This window comes from Castanea sativa, chromosome 7 (assembly GCF_040712315.1).
Source record: "Castanea sativa cultivar Marrone di Chiusa Pesio chromosome 7, ASM4071231v1".
Lineage (NCBI taxonomy): Eukaryota > Viridiplantae > Streptophyta > Magnoliopsida > Fagales > Fagaceae > Castanea > Castanea sativa.
The window spans coordinates 46,040,145-46,051,785 of NC_134019.1; positions in this window are offsets into that span (position 1 = coordinate 46,040,145).

An 11,641-nucleotide genomic window follows, 5' to 3' on the forward strand; every position below is an offset into this window, starting at 1 on the left:
CCAATTAATGCGGCCAGGGAGGTAGGTGCAGAGCCTTTAATGCGGAGGTGGCAGCCTTTACTCTTGATATTTTCTTTAATACCGGTGCATCTAGAAGATTCAAGATTTCCCCTTTTAACCACTAGTCTTTCCAGAGTTGTGCCTTGACCTTCATAATGAAACTTTGAATTCTCTAGGGCTTGTCCGAGGATAAGCTCGTCCTCGGCTGTAACCTTGGACCCTCGGCGTATTGGCCAATTCGTAGAGTTCAATTCTGAAGCAGGTCGGCCCTTCATGCTACAGTCCAAAGGCCCATATGCCCATTTGGGTCCTTTTACTCCCCACAATAGCCCCTCAAAACTCTATTTTTCATCATTCGAGGAGAAAAATAGGGTTTTGATCCAACGAACACTTCCTCCACACTTTCTGTAAATAACCACACGTGTGAAAACCGTTCCGCGTTCCGGAGGGTGACACTTGGCGGTTTTATTTTCAAAAATGCGCACATTTATTACTATAAGTTACACCTTATCCCCCACGCTCAACAGTGAGATGGGCATCCAACGGTCCTCGTTATTTCACGAAAATTTGGGCGGGACAAATATAATTTCGAGGCCGCTTCCCACACGTGATGACGCTTCGGGAACCTGCGCCTTCATTTAATTCATCAGGGACTAATCCCATCAAAACATCATCAATCACCTTTTGTCTGCACAAATCCTTGGAAACTCGCACAACTTCAAGTCTGTAAGTTCCTATTCCTTTTTTTCTCTTGACCCTTTCTCCTCGGACCCTGTCCTCGGCTCTCCTTATAATCATTCCCCCTCTTAGAATTTAGCCTTTCGTTCATATTTGATGGGAAAGTTCAAGTGTCTAGTTGATACCACCGCTGGAATGGAAGGCTTCAGAGCCAAATATCACATTCCCGGCGATGTAGGTTTAGAATATTGCCCGGCGGAAGCCATGGCCGGTTCTAGGAAGGCCGGAGAGGTTATCATCCCAATGGTAGCCTTTGTAGAAGGTGGGATGACCCTCCCAATGAAGCCTGTAACCAGGGAGTACCTCCGCAACCACCGGTTGTGTCCCGATCAGTGCGCCCCTAATGTTTTTAGAGTTTTGGGTAGCGTCGACGCTCTGAACGAGCAAATGGGTCTGAACCTCACCTGGCATGATGTCGTCTTTATGTACGAATGCCACAAACTCACTGGAGTCGGTTATTACATCAAATCCCGCTCCAGCGTAGTTAGTTTGATCTCCTGTTTGCCCAAGTCCAACAAAGGCATGAAGGATGACTACCTCATCGTCTCTGGCAATTGGCACGACGGCCCCCACTGCCCAGTTGAGTGGGGAGTTCCAGGTGCGACGCCTTAGGATTTAACTTCCCATCCCATAACTCCCTAAATCATCTAGGAATGTGCATTTGCATTTATTCGGATGTCTACCTTTATTTCGTTTATATGTTCTGCGAATCTAACCGTGTTTGTCTATATGGATGTTTTTCTTTGCAGACAAGCAAAACGTACGCCCGCGCCTAAGCCACTGCAATGTTGCAGACTTGAATAGGGTGCTGCGCTCCGAGGTGTTTGTTAGCAGAGACCTACAGCTTAGAGCGGCCCACTTGATTTTGGGATACGATCCCGTCTCCTCGGACTTCCAAGAGATCGAGAACGCCATAATCACGGGTGACCGAAGGCGTAGGAGAATCAACGTAGCCAGACGTCACTTCCTGGACGATCACGACATCCCTGACGCCCCTCACACTGTCTTGTACACACAGCCCATAGCGGCAGTTCCCCTTGCTGTGCACCCTTAGGCTATTGACGTCCCAGAGGAGCGAGTGTCTTCCTCGAACACATTGGACGAGGAGATAGACCAGTTTCAGCTTGAGGACTCCTTACGACCTCGCGAAAACCCATTTGTTATCCTTTCTGACGAGGAAGAAGAAGAAGCCGAGGCCTCTGGGATCGCAGGTCTAGTGATAGCGCGTCCAGACGATAGTTCCATTGAAGAAGATATGGACAAGCTAAAGGATCTTATGACCGACAGAGGCGCCCGAGTGGCAAAGAAAGGGACACGGGGGTCCCAGGTTCCCCCGACTTTACCACTACCTCCTCCTCCTCCAGCTGACCCTAAGCCTCCAGCCGAAGATCCCAAGAAGAAAAGGAAAGCGGAGGTTGAGGGGGCTGGAGGTGAAAAACAAAAGAAGATGAAACAGCCCGTGCCGGCCCAGCAGAAGAAGTTGGACAAGGGCAAAGGGCGCGCCCGCTCAGTTGAAAGCGGGGAGATTAGAAACGAGGCCGAGGTGCGCCGAGCACCAACTACCTGGTCTCCTGACTTGAGACTGGACGGCGCTCCCATTCCCTGCCACTCCAGTATTAGGGCGGTCCAGCAAGGCCACGCTCACCACTTAGCCGAGGTGCTGGAGCGCCCTCTTCTGCTGCCCAGGGACATGGAGTCCTTGGAGAAGATGGGCCAGCCGCAGCTGTTCCTCTCGTTAAAAAGGGGCTTAGCTCTGGTAAGTTCCACCTCACATTTATATTCTATATTTATTTGTAAGCAACTTCACTGTTTTTAACCTCCTAGCATATTTGCAGTCCATCCAAGAGGTTTTCGCGGCCGAGAAGTTCGTGGAAGATTCTCGGAAGTGCGCTGGAATGGAGCAAGAGCTAAGACAGGAGACAGAAAGATCCCTAGGCCAGGCCTTAGCGGAGAACAGGAAGATCACGTCAGAGCTGGCCGACTTGAAAAGAGAAAGAGATGGTGACAAGGCCAGCTTGAAGACGATGACAACCCAAGTGGAGGGGCAGCGTAAGCTCCTTTGTCAAAAGGATGACGAGCTCGCCCAAGTCCAACAGGCACACTCTGACTTGGAAAAGGAGCTTACGCGGGCTAAGGAGGAGGCTCGCGCCCATCAGCACGCACTAGAGGTTGCGAAGAAGGCCAGTTATCAGGAAGGGGTGACCAGAACGCAAGAAGAGCTGACAGAGGCTTTCGCGGCCTTGTGCCGAGAGTACTGTCAGCAGGTCTGGGGAGAGGCCATGAATGCGGTAGGGGTTCCTCAAGCTTCCGAGCTGAGGAAGCCCGAGAACATCTGGCTTCCCCTAGACATACAGGAAATTGAAGACCCTCCTGTTGCTGCCTCTCCTGCCCTTCCTCCTGTAGTGGAAGAGCTCGTTCCTGCTCCTACAGAACCTGAAGGTTCCCACAAAGAGAAGGACGAGTGTGGTGGTGCCGAGAAGGAGCAGATCCAAAGTGTGGAGCCTCCATGCCTTCAACAGACAAAGGGAAACAAGCCTTGTCCACCTTTGAGCTGGAATTGAAGAGCACTGAGGCTGGCAGCAGCTCCCTTCAAGACCCCCTTCCCTAGTTTAGGGCCTAGTATAGGAATTTTCTATACTCCGCTTCTTTGTATGTAATTAATGAAGAAGATTTTTATTCAATTTTTGTTCACATTGTCTTGGTTTTACTTTATTCTTTTTGTGCTTGCCATGAGAGCTTTTAATAACAAACAGTTAAAGGGGAAGCAGAACAAATAAGTACAACTCCACCATGCAATTAACTATGACTTCAAAACTGCCGCATAACTTAATTTAGACATCAAATAATACCAAAGTTAGACAACTCATATGACAGTTAAACCTTTGTAATCTGATATATTGCTTTCAGCAGGATGTAAGGTCCGAAAACCATTCCTTGCAAAAATTTTGCTTAACACTTAAGAATGAAGAACTTGAGATCCAAATTAATAAATGATGAGATAATGATTTCCATAAAAAGGGTGATAAGAATAAGAACAGTGACAAAATATTAAGAATAGTGACAAGGTTTGGTCCGAGGACTATGCTTAACCAAGTTTCTATTTGATTTTTAAGAATAGTAACTTCAAGTATTAATTTCCCCAAAGTAGGAGGTCCGAGGACCCGGCATAACTAAGGTTCTGTTTAACAAATGACAAGACATCAATTTTCACAAGGTTTGTGGTCCGAGGACTGCACTTAACCAAGTTTCTATTTGATTCTTAAGAACAGTAGCTTCAAATGTTAATTTTCCCAAAGTAGGAGGTCCGAGGACTCGGCATAACTAAGGTTCTGTTTAACAAATGACAAGACATCAATTTCCACAAGGTTTGTGGTCCGAGGACTGCACTTAACCAAGTTTCTGTTTGATTCTTAAGAACAGTAGCTTCAAATGTTAATTTCCCCAAAGTAGGAGGTCCGAGGACCCGGCATAACTAAGGTTCTGTTTAACAAATGACAAGACATCAATTTTCACAAGGTTTGTGGTCCGAGGACTGCACTTAACCAAGTTTCTGTTTGATTCTTAAGAACAGTAGCTTCAAATGTTAATTTCCCCAAAGTAGGAGGTCCGAGGACCCGGCATAACTAAGGTTCTGTTTAACAAATGACAAGACATCAATTTCCACAAGGTTTATGGTCTGAGGACTGCACTTAACCAAGTTTCTGTTTGATTCTTAAGAATAGTAGCTTCAAATGTTAATTTTCCCAAAGTAGGAGGTCCGAGGACCCGGCATAACTAAGGTTCTGTTTAACAAATGACAAGACATCAATTTCCACAAGGTTTGTGGTCCGAGGACTGCACTTAACCAAGTTTCTGTTTGATTCTTAAGAACAGTAGCTTCAAATGTTAATTTCCCCAAAGTAGGAGGTCCGAGGACGTGGCATAACTAAGGTTCTGTTTTACAAATCACAAGACATCAATTTCCACAAGGTTTGTGGTCCGAGGACTGCACTTAACCAAGTTTCTGTTTGATTCTTAAGAACAGTAGCTTCAAATGTTAATTTCCCCAAAGTAGGAGGTCCGAGGACCCGGCATAACTAAGGTTCTGTTTAACAAATGACAAGACATCAATTTCCACAAGGTTTGTGGTCCGAGGACTGCACTTAACCAAGTTTCTGTTTGATTCTTAAGAACAGTAGCTGCAAGTGTCAGAGGTACTCATAACTTTGAAATATTAATTGACAAGAACCCATTTTATTAATAATAATACCTTCTAAGATTATTTACATTCCATGGGCGTGGTACAATTCTTTCATCTAGGTCAGCTAGTCGATATGACCCTATGCCTGCTACTGAAACAATACGATAAAGGTCTTCCCAGTTGGGTCCTAGCTTACCCCAAGCTGGGTTCTTAGAAGTGCCTACAACTTTCCTTAGTACAAGATTACCAGGTGCAAGTGGCCTTAGCTTCACGTGGGCATCATATCCCCGTTTTAGCTTCTGTTGATAGTAAGCCATTTGGACCATAGCTGCCTCGCGTCGTTCCTCAAGTAAATCAAGACCTTTCTCCAGGAGTCCATTGTTATTCTCCGGGCTAAAAGAGCTCATCTTTAGGGTGGGAAAACCAGATTCCAGAGGTATCACCGCCTCGGCTCCATAAGTCATAGAGAATGACGTTTCTCCCGTGGACCTGCGCGGTGTGGTCTGATACGTCCATAGAACATGAGGGAGCTCTTCTACCCATCTGCCTTTCGCATCATCCAACCTTTTCTTAAGCCCACTGACTATGACCTTGTTAACGGCCTCGGCTTGCCCATTTCCCTGAGGATAAGCTGGGGTGGAGTATCTGTTTATGATACCCATGTCACCACAATATTGCCTAAAGGCCTTGCTGTCAAATTGAACGCCATTGTCAGAGATAAGTGTGTGTGGTATACCGAATCTAGTGACAATATTTTTCCAGACAAACTTCTTGGAATAAATATCTCTGATATTTGCTAAGGGCTCGGCCTCAACCCATTTGGTGAAATAGTCTGTTCCCACAAGAAGCCATCTTTTATTTCCTGCTGTTCTCGGAAATGGCCCCACTATGTCTAATCCCCACTGCGCAAAAGGCCAAGAACTGGAGAGAGGGTTAAGAACCCCACCAGGTTGATGAATATTAGGGGCGAACCTCTGGCATTGATCATATTTTCTGGCATAGTCCTGAGCCTCTCTCTGCATGTTGGGCCGCCAATAACCCTGAGTTAGAGCTCTATGGGCTAAGGACCTTCCCCCAGTGTGGCTCCCACAAATTCCCTCATGCAGTTCCTCCAATAATGCTTCCGTTGATTCAGGGTGCACACACAACAAGTACGGTCCTGAAAAGGATCGTTTGTACAGCTTCTGATCCTCGGATAGCCAAAAACGTGGCGCCTTCCGACGCACCTTCTTTGCTTCAGACTTGTCCTCAGGAAGGATGTCGTTCTTAAGAAAAGATACGACTGGGTCCATCCAACTAGATCCAAGCCTTATTAGATGGACGCGAGCCGCCCTGGCGGGGATAAGAGTTGGCTCCAGCAAATCCTCCACAAGGATAATCCTGGGCAAGTCCTGAGCCGAGGACGTTGCTAACGTAGCCAAGGAATCGGCATGAGTGTTCCCACTCCTAGAGATGTGAGCTAAGACAAAGGAGTCAAATTCTGCTTGCTGACGCTTGACTTGGGCCAAATATTCTTGCATTCTTGGGTCCCTGGCCTCCATGGTCCCCATGACCTGGCCGACCACTAACTGAGAGTCCGAGAACGCATGGACTTCCTTTCCACCCATCTTATGTAACATGTTCATGCCTACCAGAACTGCTTCGTATTCGGCTTCATTATTAGTAGCCGAGAATGATAGCCTTAGAGATTTTTCAAAGATAATTCCCTCTGGGGATATCAGAACGAGTCCTACACCAGACCCTCTCTGATTAGCTGCCCCATCCACATACATTTTCCAAGTCGAAGGCCCTGCGGCCGTGATCACACCAACTGATTTTCCATCCATGCGTGCTTCTTTTAGAGTCTTTTCTAGCAATGGTTTAGTAAACTCTGCCACCAAGTCAGCGAGGACCTGGCCCTTCACCGAGGTGCGAGGTTTGTATTTAACGTCAAAAGCTCCTAATATGGTTCCCCACTTTGCCACCCTACCAGTGTAGTCGGCGCTGCGTAACACTGCCTTGAGAGGCAATTGGGTCAGAACCACCACAGTATGAGACTGAAAATAATGAGGGAGCTTCCGCGTGGCATGAACTATGGCCAGAAGCACTTTCTCCAAGAGCAAGTAGCGCACCTCGGCCTCATTCAAAGATTTACTAACATAGTAGACCGGTCTTTGCACCCCACTTTCATTCCTGATAAGGACTAGGCTGACCGCGTGTACGGCCACTGCCAGATAAGCAAACAAGACCTCGTCCGCCTCGGGGCGAGACAAAATGGGTGGCCGAGAAAGATATTGTTTAAGCTGCTGGAAAGCTAACACGCAGTCCTCGGTCCATTGAAACCCTTTCCACTTATTCAACAATCGGAAGAAGGGACGGGATCGGTCAGCTGACCGAGAGATAAACCTATTCAATGCGGCAATCATCCCGGTCAATTTCTGGATTTCTTTTGGGTTACGAGGAGGCTGCAAGTCCTGAATAGCCTTTACCTGTGCTGGGTTTACCTCTATGCCTCTATAAGTGATCATGTACCCCAAAAACTTTCCAGACCCAACGCCGAAAGAGCATTTTGAGGCATTAAGGCACAGCTTGTACTTTCTTAGCACCTGAAAGGTGTCAGCCAGGTCTCTCACGTGTGAAGGTATCGTTTTGCTCTTCACCACCATATGGTCTACATACACCTCAATAGTCTTCCCCAATTGCTGTTCGAACATCCTGGTCATCATTCTTTGGTAAGTAGCCCCAGCATTTTTCAAACCAAATGGCATGACCTTATAATGATAATTCCCCGTCGGAGTAATGAAGGCAGTCTTCTCTTGATCCTCCAATGCCAAGGGAATCTGGTGGTAACCCTGGAAGGCGTCCAAAAAACTCATCCGAGGATGTCCGACAGTGGCATCCATCAGTTGATCAATACGCGGCATTGGGAACGAATCTTTGGGACAGGCCTTGTTCAGATCAGTAAAGTCTACACACACCCTCCACGTTCCATTCTTCTTTTTAACAACAACTGTGTGGGCCAACCACTCGGGGTAGAAAACTTCTTTGATAGCCCCAGCCCTCTTGAGTTTAAGCACCTCTTCCTTCACAGCCTCGGAATGTTCTCTGGAAGAGCGCCGAGGTGGCTGCCTTCTCGGAACAATAGCTGGGTTGATATTTAAATGATGACAAATGAAGCTCGGATCGACACCTGGAGCTTCGTAAGGATCCCACGCAAAAACATCAATATTGTCCTTCAGAAATTCTAACAATTCGATCTTCTCTTGGTATGGCAAAAGTATGCCGACTTGGAAGAACCTCTCTGGGTTATCAGCTACTGTAAACTTCTCTAACTCCTCACAATGTGTCTCTTCTCCTGTCACCATCCCAGATGAACCAGGAGCTGTTAACTGCTATAAGTCTTTGGTGATTAAAGCCGAAGACTCGGCTTCTGTCTGATGCAGTACTGCAGCCAATCGGTGGCTAGGCAATGCATATCGGGCCATCGACGAAGCCGATATGCATTGCCTAGCCACCGATTGGCTGCCGAGAACTTCCTCAACATATTCCCCCGAGGGGAATTTAACTTTAACATGCAAAGTAGAGGAGACAGCTCCCAGAGCGTGCAGCCAAGGCCTAGCGAGGATGGCCGTGTATGGAGAGTACGCATCAACCACGATGAAGTCCACTTCAACCGTTTCTGAGGCGGATTGAACGGGCAAATGAATCTGTCCCTTCGGCACAACGGACCTCCCTTCGAAGCTTATAAGTGGCGAGTCGTAAGGAGTAAGATCTTCCAGCTTCAATCTTAACCCCTTAAATAGATCAGGGTACATGATATCTGCACCGCTGCCCTGGTCTATCATCACCCTCCTCACATCATAGTTCCCTATCCTGAGCGTAACTACAAGAGCATCGTCATGTGGTTGGATAGTCCCTACTTTATCCTTCTCAGAAAATCCCAAGACGGGCAAATTGAGCTTCAACCTCTTCGGCCTGCAGCCTGCCTCCTCGGCCTGAGAATGGGAAACTGCCATCATCCTAGTGGGAGCCGAACCGATCCTGACAGGTGCAGCAAAAATAACATTAATTGTTCCTAAAGCCGGCCGAGATGAATTATTCCTCTGATTGTTTGAACCAGATTGACTGCCCTGCCCGCTAGGTTGGCACAGGTGCTGCTTCAGTTTTCCTTCACTAACAAGCTGCTCCAAGTGGTTCCAAAGGGTCCGACAGTTCTCAGTAGTATGGCCCACATCCTGGTGGTACTGGCAAAAGAGGTTCTGATTCCTCTTCACAGGGTCTCCTGCCATCTTATCAGGCCATTTGAAGAAGGGTTCCTTACGAACTTTCTCCAGCAGCTGATGTACTGGTTCTCGGAACACAGTGTTCACGGCCTGAGGTGCTGCCGAGGCGGACTGCCCAATGTAATCTCTCCTCGGCCTGTTATTATGGTACCTGTCCGACCTGAAATCCCTTCTCTCCTGCGGGATAACCTTCTCCTTACCCTTTCCTTGCTGTTGGTCTTCCTTCACTCTCTTATACTCGTCAATACGGTCCATGAGGTGACGTACACTGCGGACGGGCTTTTTAGTCAAAGACTTTCTCAGGTCGCGATCAGTAGGAAGGCCTACCTTAAAGGTATTAAGCGCCACCTCATCAAAGTCGCCATCTATTTCATTAAACATCTCCCAATAACGGTCAGAGTATGCTTTCAACGTCTCCCCCTCCCTCATGGTCATGGATAACAGCGAGTCTAATGGCCGAGGGACTCTGCTACACGTAATGAACCGTGAAGCGAATGCTCTAGTAAGCTCCCCAAACGAACCTATAGACCCCGATTTAAGGCCGTTAAACCACCTCATAGCAACAGGTCCCAGGCTAGAGGGGAAAAATTTACACATCAGGGTCTCGTTATGAGAGTGCACCGCCATCCTCTGGTTAAAGTGACTCACGTGCTCCACCGGATCAGTCCGGCCATTGTAGATGGTAAAAGTGGGCTGGGTAAACCTCCTGGGAAGCCTTCCTTTCTCAATCCTCCGTGTGAATGGAGATTTGGAGAGTTGGTGCAACGCTCTACTCATAGCATCGTTGCCTAAGCCCCTAGAATGAAGCTTCTTGCGTCTGCAAGTTGGCTGGTCTTCCTCCTCACCGGAGGACATTGCACTGGTGGGGGAGCGCGACCTCGAGCTGTAGCCACCTCCCCTATCCTCCTCTGAGGAAGGATTAGATGAGGACGGTGAAAACCTACGTTTAGCACGACGTAACTTTCTCTTTAAACGATTGATTTCCTTCTGCATGGATTTAGAACCCTCCTCGTGGGTGGTGCTACCCCCACCATGAGTATGGCTAGCGCCGGGGTATTCTGTATGGACACTTCCCCCACGATCCCTTTGACGCTCAAGGCGCTCGAAACGATCCTCCGGTTGTGATCCCTGTGACTCTGCATGGTGAGAACCTAGGCCTGCCATGGTATCCCAACTTTTTCTAGACCAGGTTTCCCACAGACGGCGCCAATTGTAAGTGCACAATTGCACCTGGACCCAAAGACAATCACAGGCTCAGGCCCAATGAGCCTTAAACAATAAAATTTGTAGAGTGTGGGCTTGAAACCTAGGTTAGAAGTACTGGGAGCTTGATAACAGGCTTTTATAAACAAACACAAGTAAATAACGAACGATAATGACAAATGGATCTCCTCGGACTTGAGCCGAGGACTACTTCTTTGTTATTTCTCTTTCTTCCTTCAAGATTACAATTTCTTAGTTTCTTTCTTAGTTTTCCGATCCTCCCTTTCTTTGGCCTTTACCCCCCTTTTATACTTCCTTCCCTGATACTTTTTGAACAGTGACTAGAAGTTTCCACCTCACTGTTCAGGGGTCACCTCCCCATTAATGCGGCCAGAGAGGTAGGTGCAGAGCCTTTAATGCGGATGTGGCAGCCTTTACTCTTGATATTTTCTTTAATACCGGTGCATCTAGAAGATTCAGGATGTCCCCTTTTAACCACTAGTCTTTCCAGAGTTGTGCCTTGACCTTCATAATGAAACTTTGAATTCTCTAGGGCTTGTCCGAGGATAAGCTCGTCCTCGGCTGTAACCTTAGACCCTCGGCGTATTGGCCAATTCGTAGAGTTCAATTCTGAAGCAGGTCGGCCCTTCATGCTACAGTCCAAAGGCCCATATGCCCATTTGGGTCCTTTTACTCCCTACAGTGCTTACTAATTATATTGTTTGTCAAACAGGATTAATTCCCAATTTTGGCCAAAAATACTCCATACTTTCTTGTTCAAATTACTGCTTGTTTATGCATAAGTGGCCTTGAGAATTGTCACAAGACACTCTCCATTTTCTTTCTATCACTCTTTTTTACTGCCAAGTGATCCATGTACCTATCTACATTTAAACTCACTTATGTCCCCCATATTTCATTCTCTCAATCTCATGCCAACCTACATTTCTCCACTAGTAATTAATGACAATATTTTTTTCGTTAATCAATAGTATTATTGACTTACAAAAAAAAAAAGGTTTGCGTAATTATAATTAGAAGAAAAACCATTGACCTTTTTAATGTTTTTTTTTTTTTTGATGTGGACCTTTTTTAAGTTGGGAATAATGATGACTTGTGGTGAAATGGTTCTAAGTGTAAATTTCACACTATATTATAATTATTTCTTAAAAAAAAAAAAAAACAAAACAAAGAAAACCTTGAATTGCATGAAACTGTGTGCCAGTCGTGGAACACAAATATTTGCGTTGGCAAAATG